General features: G+C 49.3%; 1 non-coding gene across 1 annotated transcript; it reads right to left on the bottom strand.

Moving 5' to 3' along the window:
• Nucleotides 1-2,478: 2,478 nt before the first annotated feature.
• Nucleotides 2,479-2,642, bottom strand: LOC142591743 (U1 spliceosomal RNA). Its single transcript, XR_012830507.1, has one exon. It is a non-coding gene; the product is annotated as a U1 spliceosomal RNA (small nuclear RNA).
• Nucleotides 2,643-18,089: the final 15,447 nt, after the last annotated feature.

Consider the following 18,089-nt stretch of genomic DNA (forward strand, 5'->3'; position numbering starts at 1 on the left):
CAACGGTCTCGAGAAGTTGGAACTCCAGATAATGCCACCCTGGAGTCCCTTTGCGGGCAATCTGCGCGGACCACAGTGTGATTGGGCGAACGATGCGGCGAGGGTGACGTTGGAGATGCTTTTAAGTACGTGCAGAGCCGTAGGAGGGGGGGGGAACTCGGTGGAGATTCGGCTAAGAAAGAAGATCGAAATTGTAACACCTTTACTTTTCGCTCCTTCTCGTTTGATGTCTGTGTAGAAAGTTTCCATTCAGCCACTTGCTTCCTCCATCTTAATGACCAGTTAACCCCTTGCAATCATCGTTACAGCCTTGCCTACTGTAATGTGACTTCGTGACATCAACAACACCTTCAAGTTTCCTTCATTGACATCGAGGAGGATATCAACTCCTTCCATCTGGTAATCTTGCAAACATTTCATGGTGAGGCACATAGTCGAACACGACCTATTGTCATTATGATAACCATTGAGGTTCTTATGGCTTGGCGTGAGCACCTTGCAGGCCAATAATTTATCTTTTGTTTGTCTGCCTCAAGACGAAATGATGAATCCGGAACAAGCAAGCAACCAAAAATGGGGAAACAAACGTTAGTCCAATAAATGAACCAATAATGGCTCTAGGTGACGTGTTAAGAAACATACTTTGTGAGGATTCAAGCTTTTGAGGTTACTTCCAGTGGTGACACATTCATTTTTGACTTGTACATCCAGAGGCAATAGAGTGCAAAGGAGTGAACAAATATGAACAGCGTCTTGGCGGCTGAAGTCGAAACAAAAAAGAACTTCACTTACTACGGTGCAAATGTTAGTGAGCGCACACAACGCTTTGCGTTGTGTTCATTTCTTTCAATGGTATTTCGTGTGGGCTTTGCGTAGTGAAGCCTCAATTAGACATTTTTTTCTGCCAGGTACAACGTAAAAAACAGTATTTTTTATTGTCTCAAGTGCCATTATTCTAATTGTGTCACCGGAAGTACATTTGCCACTAATGTGCAGTGAATCTTTTCGCAGTGTGCCATTTATGCAGAAACAGCCAAAGCTATTTATTATTTATGCTATACTCCGTGTTAGAAATTTTAGTGACGTGGCAAAATAACAAAAGCCTCGTTAGAATTGCCGATGAAGAGCAAATACTTTACTATTATCATTATATTTAGCTACTAAAGAATCTGTTTCATCCGCCTCACTCGCAAACAAATTCAAAGCTGAAAACGCAAAGCGGTGCTTTGTTTACTCACCGGTGCACACAACCATAGGATGCAAAGTTAATTCGCTTTCGTGGAAGTCTCCAAGCGGACTGTGCTTGGTTCAAGCGATGAATTTTCAGGCTAGCTAGCACATTTCTTTTTTTTAAGCAAGACGTCATTACGTAGCCACAGGCAGCAGATCACTAACGACGGAAGCCGTGTAGCCGTTATGTCAGCGAAACGCCGCAGTTGATAAAACAACGTTCACTTGTTGGCGGCTATCGAAAGTTGGACGCATAAACTGGCTGAGATATCTACTCACTTTGTAAAAAATAAAATGCCAATAATGTTTGGCGGTTATTATAGGTACATTTGCAGATGAAACATTAAGCTGCGTCGAGCACTTCTAGCAGAAAAAAAAAACGTAGGTGACCCTAATCTTTGACATAGGTGTCTCTTAGTGACACTTGCACGTCGGCGTTGGTGTTCTTTAGGCTAACTTTAGGCGAACGTAATGCACGAACCGAACTCGGAGGCACCTCTTTTCCATTAATTAGCCAAATAAATATCATGCCACCTTCTTGTATGTGACGTCGTTAGTGACACCATTATGACGCCAAAGTCGTGCTCACGTGGCGGGTCTCTAATGTCTACGATTCTGTGTTGTGGTGTGCGGTAATCAGTTATTTCTAATTCTAATTGTTCCAGACACGTCAGTAACTCAACGTGTAACTAAACTTATGCTCTGATATGATATCTATAACGAAATTCATTAATATTGTAGTGTACTATTTTATTCTGTTTTTTTCTTTATATATTGAATGTCGTCCGCGGTCGTGTCAGTGATTTCTCATTATTTATAATTATTCGAAATGATTGAGTAGCTCAACTTGTAACTTATGCTCAGGTATCATATCTATAATGAAACCCATAAAATTTGTACTGTACTATATTATTCTATTTTCATTTATTTTGAATTTCCTCCCCGGTCGAATCGGGAGGGGAACCGAAAGTGCTGCGCAAGAAGCAAGAGTACCAACAAAAATACGTCATAGTATACGGCCAATTACAATAGCTCCATTTACGCGCTCCATGCTGGAATGCACCGCAGTTGGTTTCTCGCCTTCTGTGGCGATCACTGGAACTTGAGTGTGTTCGAGACTTCTGGTTCACCGTCCAGCGTGGTTCCACATGGCCGCATGGCGCCGGATCACGAACTGCTCAGCGATCGCAACATGGAGTCGACGTCATACGACGAGTGTTTTCTAATCTGATTTTTGAATACGATAAGAAGGGGCTGGCGCGCACGCCGAACCCCACTACCAAAAATTACATGCCCCAGCTGCCCCGGTTTGGGGTAGTGGCGTGCTTCAGCCAACCGTAGTGCAATGGTAAGGCCTTGACACGGGGCCCCGACCTAATTGATCGCCAGAGAGCCCGGCATCAGGTAAGTATGCAAGAGACGGCATCGTAAAGCTGGGCCATTCTCTGCTTACTTACATGGGGCGCAAGTTATCCAATGCGCATTTGACTTATCACTAACACAACACCTAAAATGGGTCGCTGATGGATTATGCGTTCAATGTCCACTGGCACAGCACTGTAAATTAAGTTTCAAGAAATGTTTAAGGCTAAAGTGGCAGATTGCCAAAATTTTATTCTCACGGTTTGCCTTGCGCTTAAATAACAATGACGTCGCAAAGCACGATGGTCATTCCACGCCAAAAGTCCCAGACATTGCTCTCGACCCTCTCAGATTCCATACCAAAAAATCGCGGTCGATCAATTTGGTTGCGCTATTAGACCTCGTAGAATATTTTTGCAAAAACTTGATTGCGATAGCAATTATACGGACACCCCGGCGCATTTCTGCCGTCGGCGTCGCTGTTGATGTCGGCGTCGCTGCGAGGTTCCGTATGAGTGAAAGCGTGTGATGGTGAGCCGGCGAACGCGGTTTAATCTCGCGAGCGCGAGCGGGGAACGCTGCCCGGATCCGTGCCCTCTTCTGTGGAGCGCGAGGCAGGGGGGTTAGGCGACGGAGGAGCGGCGTTCTTCCCCGGCGACGTATATGGTGCCTGGATGGCCTCCTCGCCCACCGCTCCGTACAGACTGGAGACAACTGCGGTTCCTCCTACGACGTTGACCACACGAGTCGCGGACGCCGTAGTATATGTCTTTAGGCTGTTTCACATGGCGCGATTTTCAGTCAGCGACTCAGCGAATTCCGTCGCTTTGCCACAGCCGCGACGTCGTGTGCTCTCCGCAACTGGATTCCAACAAGTTCGTCGCGCCGTCGCTGAGTCGCAGCGACCGGCACGATGAGGGAGGGGCAATGTATGACGAAACAAAGCGCCGTCAAAATAGGCGCTTTCCTTTTTTACTGCGCGCTGGTAGCTCTGTGGAGCAATGTCGCGCGCCAGGTTTAGTAATGTTTTAATAGGGTGTACCCACCAGCGCCTGCTGCTTAGGAGCTTCATAAACATATTTTTTCTCCCGCTTACAGAATTCGTTTCAAAGGAGAAGCTGCACGCTATCCAGGTCAAGAGAAAGACGCCGCTTCAACATAAGGCACGTAACTACTCGATCGCCACCGTCCTCAACCCCTTCATCGCTACAAATTGCGCCTGCTGCTTACATATGCTCACTCAACAGTAGCTTGTTCTTCTGCAAAAGCAAATACTCATCCAGGGAAAAAGTTGTGGCTCCCATAGTAACAACGAAACTAGAGTGTACTAAACGGAACCACCCCACCGACGCCGCACAAGCCGCACACTCATACTTGCGGTGTTGTGCAGCGTCTCACTCACCGCATCTGCAAGCTGTCGTTAGGTCTCCACGCTTTTAAGCGTTAAAAAATTGTGTACTTTTTCTATTATCACATAATAATAGGAAAATTCTAATACTTCACTAGTTTCCATGTTGTTTTTATTTAACGATGCAGGCAGAAACCTTGCGCATCGCTGCGACGGAAATCGCGGTGCCGCAAGCGCATGTGAAAGCTGTCAGCGAAAATCGTTCTTCGACGTGCGCGGCAGAACAATTTTTTTCGCCCCAATCGTGTCATGTGAAACAGCCTTTTGGCGGACGCCATAGGGACGCGTTGTCGGTGGCACTGAAAACATTTATTCGACAAAGAGGGTGAAGCTCATGGGCTCCACTAAACTAGGTGTCGTCCATAGTCCGGGACGTCATTGGTCGAAGCCGCCATTTGAGCCCGTTAGACCATAGCTTGTTCTTGCTCTAGTCCGGAGCTGCTGAACAGGGTCGCCTCCCAGTACTCTCGAGTGGAGTGGGTAAAAAATTGGAGGACGCTTAAGCTTCGCCTTCAAGAGTGGAACACGAGAGCGTTATCGCACCCCGTTCGCATCGCCCACTCATTCGCTCGGCACGCCCTTAGGTCACACAAAGACGAAACGTGCGCCTGAGCAAGCGGAACGAACCAAAGAAATCGGTGTCTCGGAGGGCGAAACGATCTACGCGAGCCAAACGTCGTGATCGGCACGGACAGCCGGGCCGCGACGCGCCATGAAGGCGGACGAGATCATCGGGTTGACGCCTCGATGGGACCGTCCTGTATCTCGCTTGGGAGCACCACGCAGACGCATGACTCCTCGCCAGCAGCACGGCACACATCGCAGGGGACGCTTTCCCACCAGACGCGCTACGGTACAGCAACACGTCGGAGGCGTCCCGCATAGGACGCTGCACCTAGGAATCGCGCTGTGACAAAGCCACCTAGAAATGGCTGTGATCGGAAAGAGGTGCCGCGTCGCCTAAACACGAGGGTTTGGAAGTTGGAAGGGGAGAGAGCGAGAAAGCTCATTAAACGCAAGGGTATTGGGGCATCCTCGCACCGGCCCCGCAGGGCCCCAATGCGCTCAAACGAGACGAAGGAGAGAAGCGGGCGAGTGGCGCGCCAGCTGTCGGAGCAGTGCCGTACATTGCGAGGAGGGGGTCTTCTGTGTTTGCCGCAAGCTGGCTCTGCGCGCTCGACAAGCACAGAAGAAATGTAGGGGAAACGTACTTCGCTACGCGTTTAACTGCGACTTCTGTAATTTACATGCTCATAATTACCGATATACACCGCAGTATAGGTTTCTACGGCACGTTTCTAAGGCAACACCGCATTCACTATAGGCGCTTTTGTCCCTTTTCATGTTCTCCGCTTCAAAGGATTTATCGGCACCTGGCCGAGGTGCTGCTCAGGCTTCAGCCAGCAGCAATGACTACCGTGTTGTGCTACCCTGTCTTCCTACCGGTAAGCTGGTTGTGGACTCCGTTTTCCTGCATGCTGACTTAAGTGGTCAACCGTGCAGAGCCCAAGACTTCAGAGACGCCCTTCGGAACGTTATTGACCTGAAGGAAATAAGTTCCATCGGTCAATTTCAGATGTCGCACGTGTGGATGGTGGCGTGCAAATCAGGGATGACAAAATCAAAGCTAGTCACATGCGGGGAAATTTTCGTAAAAGGTAGACGCTGCGTCACTATTGAACCTGAGCCCACGGAAGTTAAAATGAAGCTTTTGTGGCTTCCTGAGCGTTTGGAAGATGACTACATTCGAGATGCGCTCCAGGCTTACCGGAAAGTCAAGTCTATATCAGCAGAAAGCTGGAGAGTATCGGAGATTGAACAAATGCGTACGCTAAATCGTGACGTGGTGTTGACTCTTGCCGATGGAGTCAGCGTGGGAGACGTTCCACATCTACTACCTGTTTGTGGAGTGCAGAGTCTCGTATTAATTCCAGGCCGACCCCCACTTTGTCTGCGCTGTAACAAGGTGGGGCACATTCGTCGAAACTGCAGAGCCCTACGTTGTGAAACCTGCCGGCGCTTTGGCCACACAGCTGAAGAATGTGTCGTAACATACGCCGATAAGTTAGGACACAGAACGAAGCCTCCGGGTGAAAGCTTGCAAGAACACATAATGGATATTACGGAGGTTCTCGACGCGACTGGAGATGTTCCCTCTTCCGCGGAGACCAGCTGTGCCAGTAAGGCCCCTCTACCTGTTAAAGACAATGGCATCGCAGAACTGCCCGTGAATAAAGAAAGTAGCGAAGAGAAAGATGACCAACCGAAGCAACAACCCAAAGGAGAACCCGCTACCACGGAGCCAGTTGCTGCCCAGCAAGCGAAAGAGGGAGCCGGAGATGACTCATCTGATGCAACCAAGCATCTAGACACGTGCGCTGAGCCGGCAGTGGACAGACGAAGTAACGCGGATACTTCAGTTCCGAAGCGCCGTGAGACTAACGGATCGGAGTCAAGCACGGACAGTGAGACGACCAGTACCACAAGAAAAGCACGTCACCGCAAAACATCGAAACACTCAAGAAAGTGCCAACGATCACGGTCCAGAAGGCCTGGTGGGGGTTCGGAGGGAGCCTCACCGTTGCCCTCTAGGACCGACCACATAGATCATTAGGTCCAAATAGTTGGTAGTCACCATGGCCCTGTCCCAGCAACTTCTTTTCGCAACCTTGAACGTACGAGGCCTTAGGTCTTTGCAGAAACAGGCGCAGCTTCGCTGGCTTTTTTTAGGAAGCGCCTCGACTTCGTCGCCGTGCAGGAGACGAAGATTGAGAGTGACGACGAGACAGAAAGGGCTTTGTGACCTTTTCTGTCTGAGTATAATGTTTGCGCTTCACACGCTCTTGGTTTACCCGCGGGCTGTTTCCTGTTTCTGAAAAAGAGCCTACTTTGTTCAGCATTTAGTTACCATGTCGACTCTGAAGGCCGATTATATGTTGTGATTTTGTGTTACAGGGTGTGCCATGGCGAATAGTCACCGTCTAGGTATTTAATGACGCTGGAAAACGAACTCTTTTATTTGATACTGTGTCTAGTCTATTGGACTGTGATCGTTGCATTGTTTTAATGGGAGATTTCAATTGTGTATGCGGTCCGAACGATCGAAGCGGCATTAACACTCAGCGGGACAGGAGTGGGGAAGTTTTGTCTAACATAATAGAAAATGCAGGGCTCGTCGATATAGGAGTGCCGGGACAGGGAGCTCGCTCTTATACAAGAATTCAAGGTCATTCCTACGCCCGGCTTGATCGGATTTATGTTTCTTCATCACTCCTCTCTCGAGGACTATCCCGTATAACTATCCCAGTTTCTTTCTCTGATCATTGTATGGTTATCGCAAATATTGGTGAAAAATCTGTAGCTAATTTCCGACCACAGTGGGCACTCTGGAAGCTTAATTGTGAGCTCCTAAATGATCAGGAATTGATTAATCTCGTGCGCATGGCCCTAACCAATTCTCTTTCTGCTGGCTTGCCATTATTTGCTGCTTGGGAACTCTTTAAACAAGAGGTTCGTACAGTGGCTGTAGAAATTGGCTCCGTGAAATCATTCTATAGAAAGAATGAAGAAAAAATGCTTCTTAAGAGCCTATGTAGCCTTTATAAGATTGAATGCGAAATGCCAGACACTTACATTGTTGACATAGAAAATATTAAATGTGAGTTACAAAAGTATGACAAACTACGTTACAGAGGAGCGCGAATTCGATCTCGAAATAGGCGTGCTCTGCAGTCTGAGCAACCAACTCGTCAAGCTTTACTTGACGAGCGACGTCACGGTATTTCCAAAGTAATTCCGGAAATATCCTCCGAAGGTAGTCTTCTAACAAATACTAATGACATAATTTCTCAGTTCGAAACTTTCTACACTATGTTGTTTAGTGCCCCTCCGGACGATCACGATGCAAAAGTTTTAGAGAGTTTTGTATCTCTTGTAAAACCGTTACAGGATGATGACTGTGCAATCATCAGTGGTGCAGCCTTACGATCCAAGAAATTGAGCTAGCTATTGATCAGCTGCCTTTGGCGAAAAGACCCAGCCCTGATGGACTTTCAAGTGAATTTTACAAAGCATTCAAATCAATTATCAGCCCCATATTATTGGATATTTTTATTACAAGTTTAGAGGATGACGCCCTTCCGCAGTCTTTTTGCAGAACTCCCAGTTTTAATTCCCAAAAGTTCGGATAAAGAGAAACTGCGTTCTGTTGAAGGCTACCAACCAATCACATTGTCCGGCGTGAATTACAAAATTTTTGCGAAAGTTCTATCTAATAGAATGCAATTTGCGATGTCAATTCTAATTGGTTCCCATCAGACGTGTGGAATCAGGGGCCCATCAATTCAAACCAACATACATATCGCCCGTACACTTCTTCAATACTGTTATGGTTCCACTGAGCAGCTTGCAATGCTCCAGGTAGACCTTGCTAAAGGTTTTGATCGTGTCAGTCACTCCTATTTATTTTCTCTTCTGGAGCATGTCAATGTTGGCTCCATTGTGCTTAAAGGCGTTAGGCTTTGCTACACCTGTTGTACTACTTGTTTAGTTATTAATGTCCAACTCTCGAACCCATTTCTATTTGCTCATCAGTAAAACAAGGATGCCCGATGTGCCCACTACTATTCGCCCTTTACCTGGAACCATTATGCTTAATAGTAATTCAGTCGAGCCACATCCATGGCTTGGAGGAAGAAGCATGTGCTTGCTGCGGACGCGTCCGCGCCGGCTCCCGCTTTCTCGCCAATTTCGATGTGCCTTTTGCCCAGTTTTGTGCCTTTTCTACTCGGAATCGGATTCTTGAAGTTCTCTTCTACCTAGGGAGACCACATTTCGGCAAGTGCGTGACCTCTGGACTTTTTTACGAGTGATTTCAGCTCTCGCCGCCCCGCTTCGGGCTCTAAGCCTAACGGCGAGTACGGCCGCCGCCATTAACGCACTTCTCGACTCCGACCAAGCCGCCGCCGACCCCAGACGTCCCCGCGCCCACCCCGGCTGTGGTGGCCTCCAGCGATCACAACAAGCGAGCCTTCCACCCAACAACGACCCTACAGCGATGGCATACGAAGTCAATGGCCAAGACATGCGCCCGGAAGACTTCACCGCAGACGCAGGGTGGACTATCGTGGCGCCGCGCCCGTCAGTAATCAAGACTGCGTTGAGCCAGCCCAACCTCGTTAACCACCAACGAAAGGGAGGAAATACCAACGCCAGTGTCTCAACAGCCAGAAACTCCTTGATCAAAGCAAGCAGGATGCCCGCGCTGCTCCAAGATGACATCAAGATCGTGATTCGCATACGTGGCGGTATCAACATAGCCAAGGTAGGCCAACTTACGGTCACTAAAGCAATTTGCATGGCTGCTTGCATCGAATCTACCGAGCGAAGCGAGGACACGATATGCCCCAATTTGAAGCAAAACATCATGGTGGTCAGCACACCGTCCGAAGCGAACGCAGCAAAATACCTCAGGATCCGCAGCATTTCCATAGGAGAGCAAACGTTTGAAACTACTGCATATAGGACGGCGCCGCACGAAACATGCAAAGGCGTTATAAGAGGGGTTCCGCTCGATGAGACGCAGGACTCCATAAACCGCAAGATCGTCAACCCACGCAACCCGCTCGCTCTGGCGGCAAAGAGAATCAAGGAAACTGGCACGGTCATCATCGCCTTCGACGGCTTTCGAGTCCCGAACTATGTCAGATACGACAACGCCCTGATCAAGTGTTCCCTTTACCGAAAGCAGATCGCCATGTGCCATGTGTGCGGCAGACTCGGCCATCGTGCCGACGTATGCCCCTCGCCCGACGACACAATTTGCAAAGGCTGTGGACTAGCTAACCCTAACGCAGATCATGTGTGCACCTCGATAAAATGTGCGCTCTGCGAGGGAAATCATGTCACGGCAAGCAAGGAATGCAAGAACCGCTTCCAACTCCCCTACGTCGTCCGAAGACGGCGAGTTGAAAGAAAAATCGCATCAAACGCAAGCAAAAGCACCACGAGATCAGGGCCAATCGCCCTGAGTCAGCACGACTTCCCGCCGCTCAAGGACGCCGAGAGTAGCGCCATCGGCGACAACGTGGCCGCCAACGCAGATGCTCGCTTGTCCGGCGAGCGGGGCCGCTCGAGATCGAGGAACCGCGGTCGATTGTCGTCACGATCGCGAGGACGCTCCAGGAACCCGAGCCAGCGATCCTCGTCAAGGATACGATTCGCCCCCAGCCCACGAGTTGGCGGTGATGACCGGTTGACGTGGGCCCAACGAGTTCAGCAGCACCAACAACAGGAGCGACAAGAACAGCAGCACCAACAGCAGGCCGCCAGCCAGGTGAGTCCGATGGCACGGCCAGAGCAAGTAGAAATAGCAAATACGATTAAAAGACTAGAACACGAAAACAAAGAGTTAAGGCAAACCATCACACAACTTGTCGAGGAAATCAGACAACTCAAAACGCCACCACCCCGCGACTCTAATCAAACCGAAGTCACATCAGAACCCATGGTAGTGGAAGTACCGGTCGTGGAATCCACGCGCAAACCGCATAAGAGAAAAGCCGTGACAAACACACATCCATCGAGCACGGACAGCGACATTAGGGAAATCAGGGAACTGCTCAGCGGGCTTGCAACTACCGTCGCGTCACTAAAGGAAGGGCAAGACAAAGTTGCGACGACAATAGGGACCCTCAAGGAAGGTTACGACAGGATAACGCTACAGATCAACCACATGATGGAGACGATCAACATCCATGGCGCAAGGCTCAACGCGCTAGAAATGGCAGACCACCCGGCTGTGACGTCACAGCCTACTACCACCAAGCTACCTCGAGCATTGTCGCTCGATAGACATAGCAACAACGTGGCCTCACAAAGGCCACCCAACGCCAACAACAAAGATGGCTGTCCAAACTGAAACGTTTCGCCTTTGGCAATGGAATTGTAGGGGCTACGTCCGTAAAAAGGCCCCCCTGCAACAATACATTCGAGCCAAAAAAGACAAACCCCAAGTCATTCTCCTACAAGAGACAAATACCGCTACACCCTCGCTACCCGGCTATGACGTGACCGCAACGACACCGCAACACAAATGTAGAGGTATCGCCACGTTGGTCAGCAACAAGCTAGCCCACACGACACACAACATTAATCACGACCGCAGCAATTGCGAATTCATTCTCACGGAAGTCTTCCCTAGAGCCAAGAACGCCAAGAGCATATTCATCCTCAACGTTTACAGCAGCCCCAAGCACAGAGCACAAAAATTTAAGCAAATACTCCAGCTCGCCCGCAACCGTGCCGGCGACAACCCCGTGATCGTGGCCGGGGACTTCAACGCCCCTAACACGGCCTGGGGATACGTCGCCAGCAGAGCCAAAGGCAAGGACTTGCTAAACGACGCCGATGAACTAGACCTAACGCTCATCACGAACGCCGAGTACCCCACAAGAACGGGTAACTCGGTCAACCGCGACACAACGCCAGATCTCACTTTCGTCCGCAACGTTCCACACTATCAGTGGAACAACCTCTTCGAGGATCTGGGCAGCGATCATCACATTGTTGAGACAACAATTGACACCCCATCCAGAGGACCCAGAAAAATGACGTACGTCGATTGGGACAAGTTCCGCGAGTTCAGACACGAACGCCGAACAGGCAACGAAACAATGGAACAATGGACGTCGCAACTAAAGGCCGACATTAAGGCGGCCACGAAGGAAATAGAGACAGATCTTCCCGTTCAAAGCATGGACAGCCGACTGGCCCACATGCTCGAAGCCAAACAATCGCTCACCAGGAGATGGAAAGAACAAAGACACAATCGACGGCTCAGGAAAAGAATTTCTTCCCTCAACCGGCTGATTGCAGAATATTGCACGCAACTATCTAACCAGCAATGGAACGAGGTGTGCGACGCCGCGGACGGCCGCATCAACAGCGGGACGACGTGGCACCTGCTCAAACATCTTTTAGATAGAACCAAAACCAAAGCGGACCAGGGTCGTACGCTGAACAAGATCATGCACGAGGAACTCAAAATTACTACGGAAAATGAGCTCATTGACCGTCTTGCCGACAAGTACCTCCCGCTGGCCAAAAATGCTAGAGGCACGACCGCCGATGCATATCGCGGCAAAGCCAACCCTGAGCTTGATCGGGACTTCTCAACCGAAGAGGTGCGCACGGCGCTTCAGAACCTAAACAGCAAGTCAGCGCCGGGGCCGGATGGCGTAACTAACAAGGCACTTAGAAACCTCGACGAAATCTCAATCGAAACCCTCACAGAGGAAATCAACAAAATCTGGAGGAATGGAGCACTACCAGAAGACTGGAAAACGGCCCTTATCGTGCTCATCCCAAAGCCTGGCAAGGCGCCCAACATCAATAACCTCAGACCTATCTCGCTGACGTCTTGCGTCGGCAAGGTAGCCGAGCACGCGGTCCTAAACAGGCTCTCGAAACATCTCGAAGATAGAGATGTCTACCCCGCAGCAATGATCGGCTTTAGACCCGGGCTATCCACCCAAGACGCTATGAAGCTCCTCAAGCATCAGATCATTGACGCAGACACGAGAGACGCGAGAGTAAATCCTAGGGCTAGACCTCGAAAAGGCATTCGATAATTTATCACACGACTACATACTCGACACGATCTCCAACCTCGACCTCGGCACGAGACTCTACGCTTATACAAAATCGTTCCTGAGCGACAGAACGGCCACCCTCCGTCTAGGGGAAATCAAGTCCCAGAAATACAAACTCGGAGGCAGGGGCACCCCGCAAGGTTCTGTCATCTCTCCGACGCTTTTTAACCTTGCGCTAGCTGGCCTAGGCAAGAAACTGGATCAAATCGAGAACGTCAAATACACGATATACGCCGATGACGTAACGCTCTGGGTCCCCGGAGGTAGCCTGGGATCAATTGAAAGCGCTCTGCAGGAAGCGATAGACGTGATCGAGGAATACCTCGCTCCCACCGGCCTGCGATGTTCGCCTGCGAAGTCGGAGCTCCTCGTCTACAAACCATCGAGGAGCGGTCCCAAACCAAAGAACGAAATCAGAGACACACACGTCATTACTCTCAGAACAAAAGACGGAGGAACCATTCCACACGTCAGCAAAATCAGAGTCCTTGGGATGTTCATTGAGAGCAACGGCTCTAACGCCGCTACAGTGGAGAAGATCGTGACAAAGTCGAATAATGCATTGAACCTCATACGACGCGTAGCCAACAGACAACACGGCCTTAAGGAAGAAAATCTTCTCAAGCTAACACACGCCTTTGCGCTATGCCACTTCACCTACGAGGCGGCCATGCACAGATGGAAGGTAGCGGAGAAGGACAAACTCAACGTACAACTGAGGAAGCTAGTCAAACTAGCGCTGAGAATCCCCAAGAACACCGAGACAGAGCTCCTGCTGCAACTGGGGGTACACAACACACTTGAAGAAATCGCCGAAGCTCAAGAACGGGCTCAATGGACAAGACTCTCTGGAACCAAACCGGGTAGAGACATCCTAGCCAAACTAGGTCATGACACCACAGTAATCGAGAATCTACATCAAAGCGTTCCGACGGACATACGCAACTTTTACACGGTTCGCCCACTGCCGCGGAACATGAACCCGGCGCACCATCAACCCAGAAGGCTGGCACGCGGATCGTTCATCCTGCGCGAAATACGTGATAAGAAGATCCTAGCCTGTTTCGTTGACGCGGCACAGTACCCAACCAGGAAAGCCTTCGTTGCCACCACGATCAATAAGCAAGGTCAAGTGAGAAACGCTCTCACAGTCAAGACCCACAAGTCCGAGCGAGATAGCAGAACAGGTTGCCATTGCACTCGCGCTCACAGACCCGACTACCACCCACGTCTACAGCGATTCACGCTCGGCCGTCAAAGCCTTTCAGAAAGGAGCAGTTGCAAGACAAGCACTACAAATAATCAATAGATCCGCAACGCTGCAGCATCACACCATCTGCTGGTTCCCGGCACACCTCGGAGAGATCGAGGACGCCCCTCGCAATCTCAATGAGATGGCTCACAGGAGCGCGCGAGACCTCACCTTCCGCGACGCCCCCTATTCTGGTCGTGACCATCCCAGCGAGAATCGGGACCCTCCCTCCACATATAACGAGATCATAAAGCACTTTTATCTAGACCGCAGAATATACAGCACACCTCACAATAAGCTCACCAGGCCTCAAGCCCTGACGTTCAGAATGGTTCAAACAAACACGTACCCCACGCAGAACAGACTCCACCACTACATGCCTGACCTATACAAAACATCATATTGCGAAAATTGCCATAGAACACTAGACGTACATCACTTGCTCTGGCCGTGTGGTCGGACCCACGCAAACAAGGATCAAGACTCCGCCAGGCTACAAGACGCATTACGCAGCACGGACCTGGCGGAGCAGCTCTGGGCCGTCCAGCGAGCCCACGATGCGGCCAGGGAGTTACAACTCCCGGTCCCAACGTGGGAGTAGCCCGCTCTATGGGACCTTGCGCCCCGTAGCTCGCAGGACCTTTCTATAAAGTTACTCCATCCATCCATCCATCCATGGCTTCAATATACTGGGTAATGAAGTAAAAGTCTTAGCTTGTGCAGACGATCTAGCGTTCTTCTGCACGGATAAGTCCAGTGTTGAAAAGGTAGTATCGATAATAGCAGAATTTGGAAGCGTATCAGGAGCGTGAATGAACTCCTCAAAAAGTTTAGGCTTATGGTTTGGCTCATGGTGCTATACACCAGAACAGTTTGCAGGCGTTAAGTGGACTGATGTCCCGCCAAAGTATCTTGGCGTGCCGCTAGACGCATATAAATTAAGCGCACACTATTGGAAAGAACGGGTTTCGGCCCTGCAAAGTTACGCCCAGACATTCGTTCCACGGCGACTTTCTATTTTTGGGAAAGCCGAAGTCTGCAATAAGTTCTTGGCAACAAAAATTTTCTATGTATTGCAAGTTATTCATTGTGCTAGGCTATACATCCAACGCTTTCACCGTATCTTTGCAACCTTCGTATGGTCTTCAACTTTTGAGCCTATGAGGCAAGACAATATTTTTAGGCCTGTAGGTGAAGGTGGGCTGGGCTTAGTACATCTTTATGTGCGCAAATAGTGTCCCGTTTCTTCTTTTTTCGCGATACTTCGCATCATATAATTCGGTCATACATGCAAGTTGCACTTGTTAATGCGTTACCTGATTTAGTTGTTTCTTCAAATTTTTCTTCACGCTTATGCTTGTGAGGGTTCATGCAAGAAGTTTACTTGGCGGTTCGTTTCCTGACAGTGCGGTTTTCCACTGAATATTTGTATTCTGCGTCGCGCAAGACGTTGTACAAAGACTTACTGTCCATGCTATTTCCGCCTCCACTTTAGTGATCAATATACATTAAATGGCCAGGCCACGATGTACTAAAGCGAGTTCGCAAAATATATTTATCCCCTTGCTGCAAAACATTATTTCATAAAGTTCATAGTGAAACCATACCGGTTAATATATGGCTACAAAAAAAAGGGTATCTTTGTCTCTTCTGTTAACTGTCGCCTTTGTGATGTACCAGAGACAATTCAACATTGTTTCATTAGCTGCACCAACGGCATACTATTTTGGGATGACCTCCAACGGACTTTAAAGAAAGACTTTGAGATTAACGCTCATACTGTGCGATACCTGCTGCCAACCTCTGATAATAGTGCACCTTTCGATATGTTTTTTGTCATGGGAATGCACAGTTCGCGGAAAACGCGAATGATGGACCGAAACGCCGAAACGGTGGTACCTACAAGGGTACATTTTATCCAAATGACCCTACACCTAAAACATGTTTATGATGGACTCGGTGTACAACTGGACTGGTACCCTATTTTGGTGAGGTGCTTATCCTTGCCACCCTTCTAAAGTGAAACGGACGTTTCTACTCACAGTATGAACGCTGCCTTTTCTGTGTGTGACTTTCATTGCGCCCTCCATTCTCCGACTATGCAGAACTGTTGAACGTCTGGTTGAATGCTACTATAATAAATACCATGAAAGAAAGAAAAAAATAACTCGTGGCTGAGTGGAAACGTCTCCGCCTCACACTCTGGAGACCCTGGTTCGATTCCCACCCAGCCCATCTTGCAAGTTGCTTTTATTTATTAATTGCCTTCCGGGATTTATCACTCACGGCCAACGCCGCCGACACCGGCTTTTCTGTGGCACGAGCCCGTTAACGCTATCGCGTTAATAGTGGATAGCTTGGGATGCGATCTGCGACGTGGCCAAAGTGCGCGCCCGTGTGGCCCTCATCTTCAAAGCGATCTGCGATTTTTGCAGAGTGCGCGTAGTGCCGGTAGTTTCGTACGCGCTGTGCCTTCGACGTTTCGTTCGCGCTGAGGCGAGACAGGCATGAAGGTCAGTTCGCTTGCTACTGCCTCGATTCGTCACTGCAGAATTTTCGCGGCGAGTTTCCGCGCTCATCGAGCGATACGTGTTCATGTTTACCTGTGCGCGCGTGACACCGTGCTGGTTAATTTAGCTAAAACGTGTTGGCGCGCTAGTTTGTTTGAGCCCATGATAGAATGCGTAAGCGCGACTGAACAAGGACGTAGACAGAAGGGAACACAAAGACAGCGCTGTCTCTGTGCGTCTGTTTCTTTCTACGTTCTCGTTGAGTCACGCCTACATATTCTATCATTGTTTAGTTAGAAAGCGAATGTTTACAATTTTATACGGCCGATAAAATTACTATCCTTACTTGGTACAGCTATCTACTAATTTGCTGTTGCAATCGGTGCTTTGCCTTTTGGCGGAACTGCGAATTTTTCTTTACAGCGAAGCTGTTTATGCGGACCCTGCGCCGTCGCTGTGGGACTTCGCTAAAACTATCACTATCAGCAATGGCTCAAGCGTCGTCGCCTTCTGTCGCTAGCTCCATTACCGCTCATCATACCAGCGTACAATTTTACTTCTGTCCTGTCGTCGTAATGGGGAGGCCGTGTTTACGGGGTTATAATCCTTTGCTTGAGGGGGTGTGAGGTGACGGACAGATTTAATTTTGAAGCAATTTAGTTTTGAAGAATGGCCAGTGGCAATGCCGGGCGGATGCTGCTAACCATGCCACCGAGCACGCTCGAGACCTCGAACGCGAGCGACAAGGGCGGACCGCGGGCATACCGTCACTGACGTATTTCTTTCTGTCACAGCCAAACGTGTGTGTGTAACCTCGTTAAGGAACACAAAGACGTCAATCAAACCAATCCAACCAATCGTCAAAACGGTTGCCGCGCCCGCACTTCCAGTAGTGGGCCTTGCGCCCAATATACGGAGCTTTGAATTAGTGGTTCCGCACATTCCATCCCAGCTACAACTCTGGGAAGACCACGAGTAGTGCGAACTCTTGAGGAAGAATCTGTCTACCGCGAGCGTCAGCGGGAACTGGTTGGTGAACGGGCTCGTCGTCGTAGGGCCTGCCTCACGCGCAAAAAATAAAAACACTGAGAGAACCGCCGAAAAAAACATGCTCACCAGGCTAAGCACGCAGAAGCGAAAATGAGGTGAAAGAATACTGAAACAGACTTACAATATAGACAACTTGCGAAGTTTGACTTGCATGGGGTAACACTCGGTTTAACCAACACAGTTTCGCTGGATGGATGGATGGATGGATGGACGGACGGACGGGTCGGGTCGGGTGGGTGGATGGATGGATGGATGGATGGATGGTTGGATGGATGGTTGGATGGATGCTATGAGCGCCCCCTTTGGAACGGAGTGGTGGGTTACGCCACCAAGATCTTGCTATTATACTGCCTAATTTTTACCTATATTAAAGAAGGAAAAAAAGAAAAGAAAAAACACGTTGAATTCCCATAACCAAACTTTCTGAACCCCTATTGTGAACTTTCTTTTTGCACGCCTCCGTTGTTTGTCGCTTCCCTACTTTTCTTCAACCAATCTTCCAATCTTCGCTTAATAATCTCTACTGCTGACATGCATGTTTACTTTCTCCTTGCTCTCGCTGCACCCAAGGGTTTCAAGGAGGCCAGAGATGCCTAAATCGACTGTTGGACTGATATCTTCGCATT

The sequence above is a fragment of the Dermacentor variabilis genome, chromosome 8 (assembly GCF_050947875.1).
Source record: "Dermacentor variabilis isolate Ectoservices chromosome 8, ASM5094787v1, whole genome shotgun sequence".
Lineage (NCBI taxonomy): Eukaryota > Metazoa > Arthropoda > Arachnida > Ixodida > Ixodidae > Dermacentor > Dermacentor variabilis.